The sequence below is a fragment of the Cervus canadensis genome, chromosome 8 (assembly GCF_019320065.1).
Source record: "Cervus canadensis isolate Bull #8, Minnesota chromosome 8, ASM1932006v1, whole genome shotgun sequence".
In the NCBI taxonomy this organism is placed as follows: Eukaryota; Metazoa; Chordata; class Mammalia; order Artiodactyla; family Cervidae; genus Cervus; species Cervus canadensis.
The window spans coordinates 69,765,403-69,781,462 of NC_057393.1; the positions used below are offsets into that span (position 1 = coordinate 69,765,403).

At 37.1% G+C, this 16,060-nt stretch overlaps 1 protein-coding gene across 6 annotated transcripts in view; it reads left to right on the forward strand.

Annotated features, from left to right (window-relative positions):
• Positions 1-16,060, forward strand: part of CTNNA3 (catenin alpha 3) — a 1,829,362-nt gene that overhangs the window by 440,023 nt on the left and 1,373,279 nt on the right. The gene's annotated exons all lie outside the window — the stretch shown is intronic.

Consider the following 16,060-nt stretch of genomic DNA (forward strand, 5'->3'; position numbering starts at 1 on the left):
GAGTTCAGAGTATGAGTAAATAAAAATCCTACTCAGTCTCAATCATTGTGTGTGTTTTCCAGTGAACTTATTAGCAGGTAGATATTCTACCAGTGAGGAGAAGGAAATGGCAACCCACTCCAGTATTCTTGCCTAGAGAATCCTGTGGACTGAGGAGCTTGGTGGGCTGCCATCTATGGGGTCTCACAGAGTCAGACATGACTGAAGTGACTTAGCAAGCATGCATGCATTGGAGAAGGAAATGGCAACCCACTCCAGTATTCTTGCCTGGAGAATCCCAGGGACAGAGGAGCCTGGTGGGCTGCCATCTATGGGGTCGCACAGAGTCGGACACGACTGAAGCGACTTAGCAGCAGCAGCAGCAGCATTCTACCAGTGGGTTTCCTGGGTGGCTCAGTGGTAAAGAATCTGCCTGCAATGCAGGAGACATGGGTTCAGTCCCTGGGTCGAGAAGATCTTCTGAAGTAGGAAATGCCAACCCATTCCAGTATTCTTGCTTGGGAAACTCCCTGGACAGAAGAGCCTGGAGGATTACAGTCCACGGGGTCGCAAAAGAGGTGACACGACTGAGTGACTGAACAACAACCACATTCTATCTGTAGACTTCTGATCCTTTACATCTCTTCCAAGGACGTCAATGAATTTAAATTGTGATTGTTAATTAGATTGACATGACTTTATTTTACACAGATCAATCTATGAAATATAGAATTTATTCATTCCAAGAATACTTATTATTGAACTGTTCTTTCTGTTTGGGGTATAATTGAGCACTGCTCTCATGACCTCTTTACATTTTAGTCTGGGCTAGGGTGGCTAGTGAATATTGAGGCTAAATTTTGCAAGAAGAGCCAGCTGGATTTGACAGTTCAAGTTAGTTGTAGGGTGTGAAAGAAAGGGAAGAGTCATGGCTGATGTTGCAGTTTAGATCCTCTAGAAGCACACACTAGACAGAGTTTGGGATACAGCATGTTATTAGGAATTAACGTCTAGGAAGGAAGAGGAAGGGAGCAGGACTGAGTAGAGGATGAAGTCTACCTGTGAGCTGGACCTCCAAAGCTGAACCAGTGAGCAGGGAGCTCTGGCGAGAGTCTTAACCTCAAGTGTATCTTGTCGGGCAAAAATAGTCAGGCCTCTTTCAGTCACTGGAGGCAGGTCACCCTGCCCTGAAAAGGGTTTGACCTGCAGACGTGGGAATGGGGATAACCTCTCTATAGCTGAGGCAGATCCTGAAGGAACTGACAGCCAGGGACATTTGCTGGTCCCAGTCTCCACAGCTAGGCAGCAAGTCCTACCTGGAAGGGAGACATGGGCAGTACATCTCTGTTCCTCCCACAGATAATTATGAGGTTTTCGTTGTTGTTGTTTGTTTTTTGGCTTGAGCAATTGGATGAGTTTTTATCGATTATGATGGGGAAGACATGGGTGAAGTCAGTTTTGAGAGGAAGATCAGCAACTTAGTTTTCAAAATGTTGAGCTGAGATATTTCTCAGACGTTCCAGTATAATGTTAAAGATCATTGGTTATCCAAGTCAGATATGTACTTGTGTAATGGAAGACAGTTCTATATAATGCTTAAAGATAAGAGTTCAGGAGACCAAATGTCTGGGTTCCTATTTCAGCTGTGGTGGTTACTGCCCATGCAATCTTAAGTAAGCTATTTTATTCAACTCTTAATTTTCTAATTTTCTCACCTATAAATTGAGAATAATAATAATAGGACCTATATCTTAGTGTTGTCTGACTCAGTGAATAATAATACATGTAAAAATGATCACAGCAGTGACTGGCATATAATAAGTTCTCAGTAGATTTTAGCTTTCATTATTAGTGGTGGAGGGGACTATTTGGAAGCAGATACTTCCATAATGAAAAAAAAGCACAGTTAAAATGACTAAAGTTTTACTGATAACTTAAAAAAAAGCACATAGCCTATAATTCTTGTGTTGCTCTTAACATTATTACTTTCACAGTAAACTTATTAGATATATAATTCATTTAAGTTTAAAATAACCTTTCCATATGCTTTTACTTTAGTCACACATCTTAAACAGACATTTTCATTTCTAATCTAATATTATTAAATTCCTAATTATTGGCATCAATGAAAAAAATCTATTAAGTTCCCAATTATTAGCATTTGTGTGAAAATTTTAGGACCTGTGTGTCTAGATAAGGTGGAAAAATAGTGATGATTCTTTAATAATATCCAATCATCTAAATGTTTGCCCTGTGTAATGAGTACTTGGTAAACTTGTCTATTAGATGAGTGTTTTTTCTTCACAGTAAGATTGAAAAATACCCTGTAGGCAAGGTTATGTTTTTAACTAATTTTATACCAGTGATACTAGCAGAACATTAGATCCCCCATATAACAATATGTAGCATTTTTGATAGCTAAACATCTAAGATAAATTTATCACTTGTTACAAGTGTCCATATAAGTGGGGGGCTTCCCAGGTGGCTTAGTGGTAAAGAATCTTCCTGCATTGTAGGAGACGTGTAGAATGTAGGGTTCACTCTCTAGGTCTGGAAGATCTCCTGGGGAAGGATATGGCAACCCATTTCAGTGTTCTTGCCTGGAAAATCCCATGAACAGAGGAGCTGGTGGGCTATAGTCTATGGGGTTGCAAAGGGTTGGACTCAACTTACCCACTAAATAACAACAAACCATAGAAGTGGGTTTTTGTTGTTGTTGTTGTTTTACAGAAAATAAAACAGATTTATATTAATTTTTTCCAAATCAGAAGGCTAGTGAGTAGTAGTAATCAGGATCTAGTCTGTCTGACTTTGGAAGATATTTCTAACTTCTGTGTTATACTGAATTCTCACAGGTAGAGATTAATGTGCTTAATTAAAATTCAACAAAATTTATCCTACAATTCTTAGTTTATTGGAGCCATCAGAAAAATTATAAATTTAACTTAGCCCCAAAGATGGCATAACTTTTTATTGAAAATTTATTTTCTGGGTACCCATGTTACTTAAGTAGAAATAGTCTGTATATGGGGAGTGACTAGAATGGTGAGGTGAAATTTGCAAGAGTGGACAGATAGGATTGTGTATCACATTTTTCATAGTACTAAGCAGAATTGTGTCAGGGGATGCTTGTGTAAGAGGTCCAGGTTATCCCAGATACTTTTTTCTATATTAGGGTTATAGAAGAAGGCAGAAGATTTTGAAGTTGTCTTCGTTCAGGTGCTTCTCTTTTCTTGCTTTAGTTGAAAGTGATAGGCAAGAAATGGCAGTGGTTGGAGAGAAGGAAAAAGTAATGTGTGTGTGTGTGTGTGTGTGTTTGTGTAGCTTGGATGAGAGTGGGCATACACATAGTAATAGAGACTTCCCTTTCATAAGATAAGTGGCTGACTCCCTTATCAGGACAGGATGGAATTTCAAATATATTGCCCAGAAATCCCAATACTGTCTCAACAACCTTTGAAATTCAGTTCCAGCCAAAGTTAGGGACAGAAAGCTGGTATAAAAATGCTTCAATTTCATATACATTTTATACCCAAGTTATAAATAGCTTCTGAGGCTGTCTGAACTAGATAAAGCAGAATTTATTGAGCATTTAGCCTTTTAAAATGATTTCGTAAATTAAATGGTTGCACTTTTCTTTATTTACAGGAAGTGGTATTGGTAAAGGATCCAAAACAACCTTTGCTCTATCTTGCTTCTGCAAACATAATACTATGAAATAAATTGATGTAGTAAATACTCTGTTGGGAGTAAGTCTCATTAATGTTTATAGTGTAGAAATGTATCAGAGTGCTTACTCAACAACTACCAAGCTGAAGCTTCGTTAAATCTTTCATTCTGGTCCATAGCTGGTTGCGGAAATGAAACCTGAGATTTACTGTTGGAGAAAGTAGAAGCTGAATTAGAACACTGTCTCAGCTAAACCGATTAATTTATTGGAAAAGCTAATGTGAATTATAGAGTGTTATTTCTGCATTTATGACTGAATGAGAATTGAGAAGGGTCCAATTGTAGATTAACAGAATTTTGAATATATTTTAAGTCAGAAACTTTGCCAGTGGAAATTGCTTTGAAACTTCAAGTCTACTAAGGTGTATTTGCTCTTGTGTGTAAGGAAAACACAACTTTTATAATCATAATCCACAGAATTATCCAGATTCTCTTGTGATAAAGATGATAATAACAAAGGAGTTTTGTAGTATTGTGTCATTTTCAAGAGCTGTCACCATTTGTATTCTTATCTTTTTTCTATGTATTCATTTATGTGTCATCATTCATATATTCCTTTATTCAGTGCTGTATCCCCAACACCTGGAACAATGCTGTATACATAGTAAATGTTAGGTAAATATCAATGAAAGAATGAAGGAAATAATGAGTATAGAAATGGTGCCTGTCATTTTGCAATATTGGAATGAGAAGCATTTTCTCCTTATCCCCATTTTTGCACTTTTCTCCAACTTGTAATGTATGTTGTTGGAGTATGTACTTTATTTTGCCTAACTTTTAACTGGGCTGAAAATTTATAATGAAGAAAACCATAGGGAAAAATATCTGAATGATATGCTGCTCACATTCCTTTCTGTCATAAGAGAGCCCAAAGAGAAAAAAATATTTTCCCAGTAGCTTTCTTGCCTTAGTTTATGTTCCATGTAACTGCCAAGCTATGCTGCCTTTTACTAAGAGTAATAATTCTGAGATATGTAGATCTTGTATTCTTATATTTTTATCTGAGAGAGAAAACAGGACCTCTATTAATCAAATTAGTATTTAGGAGCTAAAGAAAAATAGGCATCAGTAATATCTAGAAGCAATTTAATATGAAAACATCATTTGAGTTTTAGGGATATGGTGAACTAGAAGAACTAAAATTAATGGATAAAACATACTTAACTATGTGGATAATCTGATGGGTGAATTAGGGAAATTTCCTGGGGCCAGCCAGGTGCTAAGAGCACAAATCCAAACTAGCAAGCCAGCACCTGCATTGTGATATGCAATACAGGGAATTTCTTTTGCATTATTGCCTGTAACTTGGATTTTGAAAGATCATGAACTGAGGACAAAAGACAAAGCCTGTTAGCTGAAAAGGCACATGAGACCCTTTCAAGAATCCGAGAATCCTTTTATTTGACCACCTCACTGGATAAACAACAACACTAGCCTCTACAGCAGGAGGTAGTAGGAAAGCTTGACTGGCTTAATTTGGCCCTAGGTGGTTCAAAAAAAGAAAAAATACAAAATGTCTTGGAAATTTTCTAGGTCTATTCTTATCTGGACTTTGAGTCAAAAGTTATATTATCCGTAGCCTCTAAAACCAGCTGAAAATGTAAAGGATCCTGTTTTGGTAATACATGGAAGTAACTGTCAGAAGTAAGCTCAAATTCTCTCTGCACCATACTCTCAGTCCACAAAATATTCTCATCCAAGTTCAAGGAAAATAAATTGTCACAAGACACACAAATAAACAAGATACATGAATGAAATTTTGTAGAAATAGCAAACTGCAGAATCAGATCTGAAAACACTGCAGATGCTGAAATAGTAAGATAATAAATGTAAATTAGTATGCTTAATAAATATTATTTTCTCATTTACTCAGTACAGTATGAGGAGTATAATGAAGAAACTAAAGTCTATCAAAATTGATCAGGCAGAACTACCTAAAATGACAAACATATCGTGAAAAATTCAATAGTTAGGCAAAATAAGAGATTAGATAGCAAATTAATGATCTGAAAGATGTATTTGAAGCTATTTGCAATACACCACAGAGACACAAAATAAGGTATTTAAAGAAAACAGTTAAGATGGAGGATAGTGTGACAAGATCTAAAATAATCTGATATGAGATACAGAAGAAGAAAAGTATAAAACAAATCCTAAGAATTTCCTAGAACTAATGGAAGACAACAAAATCCATAGTTAAAAATTCCAATGATTTCCAGGCAAGATATATAGAAAGAAATCCATATTTATACATATTGTAATGAAACTGAAGAACACCAAATGCAAAAAGAATATTTTAAAAAGAAAATAGGGTTAGCTTTATTCTCAGCAAAATTGCCCTGGAGCAGGAAATGGCAACCCATTCCAACTTTCTTGCAGTAGCAACCCACTCCACCCAATCCCATGGACAGAGGATTCTGGCGGGCTACAGTCCATGGGGTTGCAAAGAGTAGGACATGACTGTATGATTAAACCATCACCACCAACAGCAAGATTGCAGAATAGGAGGCTCCTGACTTTTCCCTCTAGCCATAAACACACTGAGTAAACAACTACATATCTATCAGTTGCCTCTGAGAGAAATCCAGAAAATAGTTGAGAGATTCCTGCATGTTGGTCAACTATGAAAATGCCCACCTCAAAAGAGTCAGGAAAAACTGAAACACACTCTCATCATAAACTCCATTCTTAACACAACCTCATACAGTTGAGAGGAATCTCTCAGCTTCTCCTTGAGGACAAAAGATTTTGCCACATATCTAGCACTCCAACTTTTCTGGCTGTTATCAAAGGGACTGTCTACTAGCTTGTCTGTGTTTGGCAGCTGATGGAGCCCAGTGTTTGCTAGACCTTTGGGGCCATAAAGAACAAAAAGGTAGTTCTCAAATAATTCATGTAGCTCTCCCCACTGACTCAGTTTAGAATGAGCAGGCAATAAAGCCCAGCTTCCAGTTCTTCTTGGAAGGGATTAGAATGCACATGACTTTTCTAGTTGCTGACTAGATTCTGGATTCTAACTCAGCTGTCTTTGGGAACTGATGAGACAGGCAATCACTAGTCTCCTAGGACTTTGAACCTGTGTGTGGGCACTTTCCATGGCTTTTCTTCTGGCTTACTCCAGTGAAATAAACCAAGTCACCATTTTCTTCCTGAAAGGAGTTGGACTACACATCTAGTATAGTAGACTTTTCTGACTACTGGCTGAAGATCTAGTTTCTCACTTGCCTGCCTCTGGGAGCCAATGCAGCCATATATTCTCTAGTTTCTTGGGGTCCACAGAGAACAAAGTGACAGTTTTGAATGAGTCCTAAACCCTCTTTCCACAACTCCTTTCCCAGGCTGGTGCCAGCGATAAAGCCCAGCTACTACTTTCTTCCTGGTAGGGGTTTGATGACAGAGCTAGCATCCCAGCTTTTCCAGTTAGACTAGCACAGAAATTTGAGAAGCATCCAGATTAGCTGGATGGGCTGATTATTGGGGTTCATCTCTTAACTTTAGACCAGTCCCTCAGCTTAGAGAGGTGGCTCTTTTATCTAATTCATAGAAATCAATAGAAATAGTTAAGGGAAAAAAAAAAAAAAACCAAGGAACTATGTTCCAAACAAAAGAACAAACTCTCCAGCAGTGGACTATAGTGAAATAAAGATTTGTGATATATCAAACAGATAATCCAAAATAATGATTAGGAAGGTGCTCAGTGAGATTAGCAGAGCAACTTATGAACAAAGTAAGAATTTTAACAAAGAGAAAATGATGAAAAAATAAGCAAATCATAGAGCTGAATAATGCAATTGGATGGGGAAAAAATCAATAGATGGAGTTTAGCACAGATTAGATCAAACAGGAGTATGACAAAACTGTATATTGTCTCCCTGTTTATTCAACTTATATGCAGAGTATATCATTAATGAACTGTTTCCAATTTGAGCTTGCAAGAGAACAGTAAAGAAACCTAAAAGGAATAGAATATATGAATATAAATTGATTTCATCACAAGCAAAAGAAAGATTCTATAGTGAGGGTCAACACAGACAAAAGCATGTTATTTGGAAAGACTAATAAAATTGATGACTTGCTGGTGAGATATATTAGGAAGAAGGATTCAGTTCAGTTCAGTTGCTCAGTCGTGTCCAACTCTCAGTGACCCCATGGACTGTCAAGGCAAACTTCCCTGTCCATCACCAACTCCCAGAGCTTACACAAACTCAGGCCCATCAGATTGGTGATGCTATCGAGCCATCTCAGCCTCTGTCATTCCTTTTTCCACCTGCCTTTGATCTTTTCCAGAATCGGGGTCTTTGGCATTGGGCCAAAGTATTGGAGCTTCAGCTTCAGCATCAGTCCTTACAATGAATATTCAGGACTGATCTCCTTTAGGATGGACTGGTTGGATCTCCTTGCAGTCCAAGGGACTCTCAAGAGTCCTCTCCAACAGCACAGTTCAAAAGCATCAATTATTCAGTGCTCAGCTTTCTTTATGGTCCAACTCTCACCATACATGACACCTGCAAAAACCATAGATGTGACTAGATGGATCTTTGTTGGCAAAGTAATGTCTCTGCTTTTTAAGAACTATCTAGGTTGGTCATAGCATTTCTTCCAAGGAACAAGCGTCTTTTAATTTCATGGCTGCAGTCACCATCTGCAGTGATTTTGGAGCCCAAGAATATAGTCTCTCACTGTTTCCACTGTTTCCCCATCTATTTGCCATGAAGTGGTGGTACCGATGTCATGATCTTCGTTTTCTGAATGTTGAGTTTTAAGCCAGCTTTCTCACTCTCCTCTTTCACTTTCATCAAGAGGCTCTTTAGTTCCTCTTTGCTTTTTGCCATAAGGGTAATGTCATCTGCATATCTGAAGTTATTGATATTTCTCCCTGCAATCTTGATTCCAGCTTCTGTTTCATCCAAACCAGCATTTCACATGATGCAGAGTGACAATATACATCCTTGATGTACTCCTTTCCCAATCTGAAACCAGTCCATTGTTCCATGTCTGGTACTAACATCTGCTTCTTAACTTACATACAGATTTCTCAGGAGGCAGTCAGGTTGTCTAGTATTCCCATCTCTTGAAGAATTTTCCACCGTTTGGTGGTGATCCACACATTCAAAGGCTTTAGGATAGTCAATGAAGCAGAAGTAGATGTTTTTCTGAAATTCTTTTGCTTTTCTCATGATCCCATGGATATTGGCAATTTGATCTTTTATTCTGCCTTTTCTAAATCCAACTTGAACATCTGGAAGTTCTCGGTTCATGTATCGTTGAATCCTAGCTTGGAGAATTTTTGAGCATTACTTTGCTAGTGTGTGAGATGAGTGTAATTGTGTGGTAGTTGGAACATTTGTTGGCATTGCCTTTCTTTTGGATTGGAAGGAAAACTAACCTTTTCCAGTCCTGTGGCCACTGCTGAGTTATCCAAATTTGCTGGCATATTGAGTGCAACACTTTCACAGCATCATTTTTTTTTTTAATTATTATTTTTTTTTTCCAGTGGGTTTTGTCATACATTGATATGAATCAGCCATGGATTTACATGTATTCCCAATCCCGATCCCCCCTCCCACCTCCCTCTCCACCCGATTCCTCTGGGTCTTCCCAGTGCACCAGGCCGGAGCACTTGTCTCATGCATCCCACCTGGGCTGGTGATCTGTTTCACCATAGATAGTATACATGCTGTTCTTTTGAAATATCCCACCCTCACATTCTCCCACAGAGTTCAAAACTCTGTTCTGTATTTCTGTGTCTCTTTTTCTGTTTTGCATATAGGGTTATCGTTATCACCTTTCTAAATACCATATATATGTGTTAGTATGCTATAATGTTCTTTATCTTTCTGGCTTACTTCACTCTGTATAATGGGCTCCAGCTTCATCCATCTCATTAGGACTGGTTCAAATGAATTCTTTTTAACGGCTGAGTAATATTCCATGGTGTATATGTACCACAGCTTCCTTATCCATTCATCTGCTGATGGGCATCTAGGTTGCTTCCATGTCCTGGCTATTATAAACAGTGCTGCGATGAACATTGGGGTGCACGTGTCTCTTTCAGATCTGGTTTCCTCAGTGTGTATGCCCAGAAGTGGGATTGCTGGGTCATATGGCAGTTCTATTTCCAGTTTTTTAAGAAATCTCCACACTGTTTTCCATAGCGGCTGTACTAGTTTGCATTCCCACCAACAGTGTAAGAGGGTTCCCTTTTCTCCACACCCTCTCCAGCATTTATTGCTTGTAGACTTTTGGATAGCAGCCATCCTGACTGGCGTGTAATGGTACCTCATTGTGGTTTTGATTTGCATTTCTCTAATAATGAGTGATGTTGAGCATCTTTTCATGTGTTTGTTAGCCATCTGTATGTCTTCTTTGGAGAAATGTCTGTTTAGTTCTTTGGCCCATTTTTTGATTGGGTCATTTATTTTTCTGGAATTGAGCTGCAGGAGTTGCTTGTATATTTTTGAGATTAATCCTTTGTCTGTTTCTTCATTTGCTATTATTTTCTCCCAATCTGAAGGCTGTCTTTTCACCTTACTTATAGTTTCCTTTGTAGTGCAAAAGCTTTTAAGTTTCATTAGGTCCCATTTGTTTATTTTTGCTTTTATTTCCAATATTCTGGGAGGTGGGTCATAGAGGATCTTGCTGTGATTTATGTCGGAGAGTGTTTTGCCTATGTTCTCCTCTAGGAGTTTTATAGTTTCTGGTCTTACATTTAGATCTTTAATCCATTTTGAGTTTATTTTTGTGTATGGTGTTAGAAAGTGTTCTAGTTTCATTCTTTTACAAGTGGTTGACCAGTTTTCCCAGCACCACTTGTTAAAGAGGTTGTCTTTTTTCCATTGTATATCCTTGCCTCCTTTGTCAAAGATAAGGTGTCCATAGGTTCGTGGATTTATCTCTGGGCTTTCTATTCTGTTCCATTGATCTATATTTCTGTCTTTGTGCCAGTACCATACTGTCTTGATGACTGTGGCTTTGTAGTAGTAAAGTCTGAAGTCAGGCAGATTGATTCCTCCAGTTCCATTCTTCTTTCTCAAGATTACTTTGGCTATTCGAGGTTTTTTTGTATTTCCATACAAATTGTGAAATTATTTGTTCTAGTTCTGTGAAAAATACCATTGGTAGCTTGATAGGGATTGCATTGAATCTATAGATTGCTTTGGGTAGAATAGCCATTTGACAATATTGATTCTTCCAATCCATGAACACGGTATGTTTCTCCATCTGTTTGTGTCCTCTTTGATTTCTTTCATCAGTGTTTTATAGTTTTCTATGTATAGGTCTTTTGTTTCTTTAGGTAGATATACTCCTAAGTATTTTATTCTTTTTGTTGCCATGGTGAATGGTATTGTTTCCTTAATTTCTCTTTCTGTTTTCTCATTGTTAGTGTATAGGAGTGCAAGGGATTTCTGTGTGTTAATTTTATATCCTGCAACTTTACTATATTCGTTGATTAGCTCTAGTAATTTTCTGGTAGAGTCTTTAGGGTTTTCTATGTAGAGGATCATGTCATCTGCAAACAGTGAGAGTTTCACTTCTTCTTTTCCTATCTGGATTCCTTTTACTTCTTTTTCTGCTCTAATTGCTGTGGCCAAAACTTCCAAAACTATGTTGAATAGTAGTGGTGAGAGTGGGCACCCTTGTCTTGTTCAATTGCAGATGACGGTAAGCTTCCAAACTCATTCTATGAGCCACCATCACCCTAATTCCAAACCAAGACAAAGAAATGCCAACAAAAAAGAAAAACTATACAGGCCATATCACTGAATGAACAATAGATGCAAAAAAATCTTAACAAAATTCTAGCAAACAGAATCCAACAACATATTAAAAAAATCATACACCATGACCAAGTGGGCTTTATCCCAGGAATGCAAGGATTCTTTAATATCCGCAAATCAATCAATGTAATACACCACATTAACAAATTGAAAGATAAAAACCATATGATTATCTCAATAGATGCAGAGAAAGCCTTTGACAAAATTCAACACTCATTTATGATTAAAACTCTCCAAAAAGCAGGAATAGAAGGAACATACCTCAACATAATAAAAGCTATATATGACAAACCCACAGCAAGCATCACCCTCAATGGTGAAAAATCACAGCATCATTTTTAAGGATTTGAAATAGCTCAGCTGGTATTCGATCACCTCCACTAACTTTGTTCATAGTGATGCTTCCTAAGGCCTACTTGACTTTGCACTCCAGGATGTCCCACTCTAGGTGAGTAATCACACTATCATGTTTATCTGGGTCATTAAGATCTTTTTTGTACAGCTCTTCTGTGTATTCTTGCCACCTCTTAATCTCTTTTTCTTCTGTTAGATCCATACCTTATCTGTACTTTATTATGCCCATCTTTGCATGAAGTGTTCCCTTGATATCTCTAATTTTCTTAAAGAGATTTCTAGGCTTTTCCATTCTATTGTTTTCCTCTCTTTCTTTGCACTGCTTATTTAGGAAGGCTTTCTTATCTCTCCTTGCTATTCTTTGGAACTCTGCATTCAAAAGAGTGTATCTTTCCTTTTCTCCTTTGGCTTTCACTTCTCTTCTTTTCTCAGCTATTTGTAAGACCTCCCCAGACAACCATTTGGCCTTTTTCCATTTCTGTTTCTTGGGGATGGTTTTGATCATTGCCTTCTGTACAATGTTATGAACCTCTGTCCATAGTTTTTCAGGCACTCTATCAGATCTAATCCCTTGAATCTATTTTTCATTTCCACTGTATAATTGAAAGGGATTTGATTTAGGTCATACCTGAATGGTCTAGTGGCTTTCCCTCCTTTCTTCAATTTAAGTCTCAGTTTTACAATGAGAGTTCATGATCTGAACCACAGTCAGCTCCTGGTCTTATTTCTCTGACCATATAGAGCTTCTCCATCTTCGGCTGCAAAGAATATAATCAATCTGATTTCGTTATTGACCATCTGGTTATGTCCATGTGCAGAGTTGTCTCTTGTGTTGTTGGAAATGGGTGTTTGCTATGTCCAGTGCATTCTCTTCGCAAAATTGTTAGCCTTAGCCCTGCTTCATTTTGTACTCCAAACTTGCCTGTTACTCCAGGTATCTCTTGACTTCCTAATTTAGCATTTCTGTCCCTTGTGATGAAAAGGACTTATTTCTTGTTGCTAGTTCTAGAAAGTCTTGTAGGTCATCATAGAACCATTCAACTTCAGTTTCTTCAGCATTAGTGGTTGGGGCATAGACTTGGATTATTGTGATATTGAATGATTTGCCTTGGAAACTCACTCTGTAGTTTTTGAGACTGCACCTCCTAAGTACTGCATTTTGCACTCCTTGTTGACTAGGATGACTGTTCCATTTCTTCTAATGGATCCTTGCCCATTGTAGTAGACGTAATTGTCATCTGAATTAAATTCGCCCATTTCAGCCCATTTTAGTTCACTGATTTCTAAAATGTCAATGTTCACTCATGCTATCTCCTGTTTGACCACTTCTAATTTACCTTGATTCATGGACCTAACATTCTGGATGGATGTTATATATGGATATAACATAACTATAAGTATATGAAGAATTTTATCTTAATAAAAATGAAAATTTGGATGAAATTTAGAAAAATTCCTGGGAAAACATAATTTAGCAGAACTGACTCAAGAATAGATAATGTGCATTAAAGAACTGAATTAGTAGTTAACATCTTTATCCAAAACAAACTCTAGTCTCAAATATGTTTATGAAGAGTACTAAAAATCCTTTTGGGTATATGTAAATATAACTTCCTAAGAACGACAAAAGAAATATCAGCTTTTCAATTCACTAAATGAAGCTGGTGAAATCAATACCAACAGTTCATGGTTAAGACAAGGAAGAAAATTCACATGCCAATCTAAGGATGCAGAAATCTTAAATTGTAAGCAGACTGTTAAGCAATAAAAAACTCATTATAATAAAGTTAGATTTATTCTGGGAATGTGATGCTAGTTCAACATTAGAATATCTACAGATGTTATTTACCCAAGAGAAAAAAAAGATATTTTAATCTCAGAGGATATAGAAAACTTTTGAAGAATTCAATATAGTTTATTTGAAACTTCTAGCAAGTTAGAAAGAGAATAAATTTTCTTTACTTAATAAAGGGTTCCTATTAATTTTTATAGTGAACTTTATATTTACATTTGAGTCATTAAAACTATTCCTCTTAAAATTAGAAATGTGAGTATAATGAATGAAAATGAATAAGTTATAGCAGTGCATATTATCATGAAAAGAAAGTGAAAGTGAAAGTCGCTCAGTTGTGTCCGACTCTTTATGACCCCATTGTACTCCATAGTCCATGGAATTCTTCTGGCCAGAATACTGGAGTCAGTAGCCTTTCCCTTCTCCAGGGGATCTTCCCAACCCAGGGATTGAACACAGGTCTCCTGCATTGCAGGTGGATTCTTTACCAGCTGAGTCACAAGGGAAACTCTACAGGTAGTAACATGAGTGAATACCACATCATAAAGCTTTACCTAACAAAGAGCAAGCCATGTAAGAATCCATGCAAAATGTTTCCCTTTATATAAAGGTTGAGGCATGCAAAACTAAACCATATATCTATCTACCTATATGTATATAGTGGTACGGGCATATATGGTAAGTTATAAAGAGAAGGAGAGAATATTTAATGCAAAATGTAAAAGTGGAGTGGGTGAAGAGAGAGGGAGCATAGCCACATCAGGAGCTTTAAAGTTACTGGGTACAATTCATTTTCATAAGCTCCATTGTTTCATGGATGCTTTATTATTATTATTCACTCATATTCTTGTGTATGAAGTAGTTCTTAAAATTTAATTAAATATATTACAATAAGATGATAAATTTGCAAATAGGTTATGTTACAAGATGCTCATTAAATTTAATAAATATTTGTTAAATCTAGTCTGTATGAGGCATTGTTCTAGGTACTGGCTTAATACTATCACCTTACATTTGCACTATTTAGCATGTTTATTTACATATTTTCATATTAGGACCAAATTGCCTTGTGGAGCAAATAGGTTAGAAATTGTTATGTCCTTTTTTTTTTCATTTTTTTTTGTTAGTTGGAGGCTAATTGCTTTACAATATTGTAGTGGTTTTTGCCATACACTGACATGAATCAGCCATGGATCTACATGTGTTCCCCATCCTGAACCCGCCTCCCGCCTCCCTCCCCATCCCATCCCTCTGGGTCTTCCCAGTGCACCAGCCCTGAGCACTTGTCTCATGTCTTTTTTAAAGAAGCAAACTACTCTTCTGTCAAGTTGCATTACTTTGTCTATGTTGAAAAGAAACAAGAATTAGAAGACATACCTTAAGCTTGTTTCTCATGACCACCTCCCTTCAGTAATTGCCCTTTCTAAATAATAGCTCTTGTGACAAATGATGGCCAATGTTGAAATTCAATTAGACCTTGAGTTTAATATATTAGTTTAATATATTTGCATATGTTTTTAATACATTTGTTTATCCTATTTTTCCCTATTAGATGTCGAGTTCTTTAGATGAATCATATCTTATTATTTATATTCCCCATTCTTAGCACAGTTCCAGGGACATAGTAATTGTTTAATAAATATTTGTTGTAAAGATGAGTAGCTGACATTTGAACCTGGTGACAGATTTTAGTGTATCTAATGAATATTACCCAAGAATAGGACAACAAAATCTCTTATATATGATGATTAAAAAAGGAAGGGATTGAGTACCTTGTAATTAAAATATGTAGATAATAATGATTGCTAGACCTTGCTTGCTCTTGGCCTCTTGGAACTGTTAGATACATGCTGTACATGATATTACTGAGAATGTTCAATCTTATAATTCCATGAATGTGGTATCAAACTTAGACATGACTTCTAGGAGCTAGATACAATTATGATTTTATTTCAATTTTCCAAAACCTGAAAAAGGTAAACCTGCAATCTAGAGCACAATTTTAAAACAAGTTCTTACGAAGTATTTGCACCTTGAGTTTCATGTCAGCCAGTTGATCATCAATATTTGTTAGCTTTGTTGTTGCTCAGTGGCTCAGTCATGCCTGGCTCTTTGCAACCCTGTGAATTGCAGCATGCCAGGCTTCCCTGACCTGTACCACGTCCCTGAACTTGATCAAACTCATGTCCATTGAGTCAGTGATGCCATCCAACCATCTCATCCTTTGTCATCCCCTTCTCCTCCTCCCTTCAGTCTTTCCCAGCATCAGGGTATGTTCTAATGAGACAGCTTTTCACATCAGGCGGCCAAAGCATTGGAGCTTCAGCTTTAAAATCAGTCCTTCCAATGAATACTCAGGATTGATTTCCTTTAGGATTGACTTGTTTGATCGCTTTGGAGTCCAGTGGACTCTCAAGAGTCTTCTCCA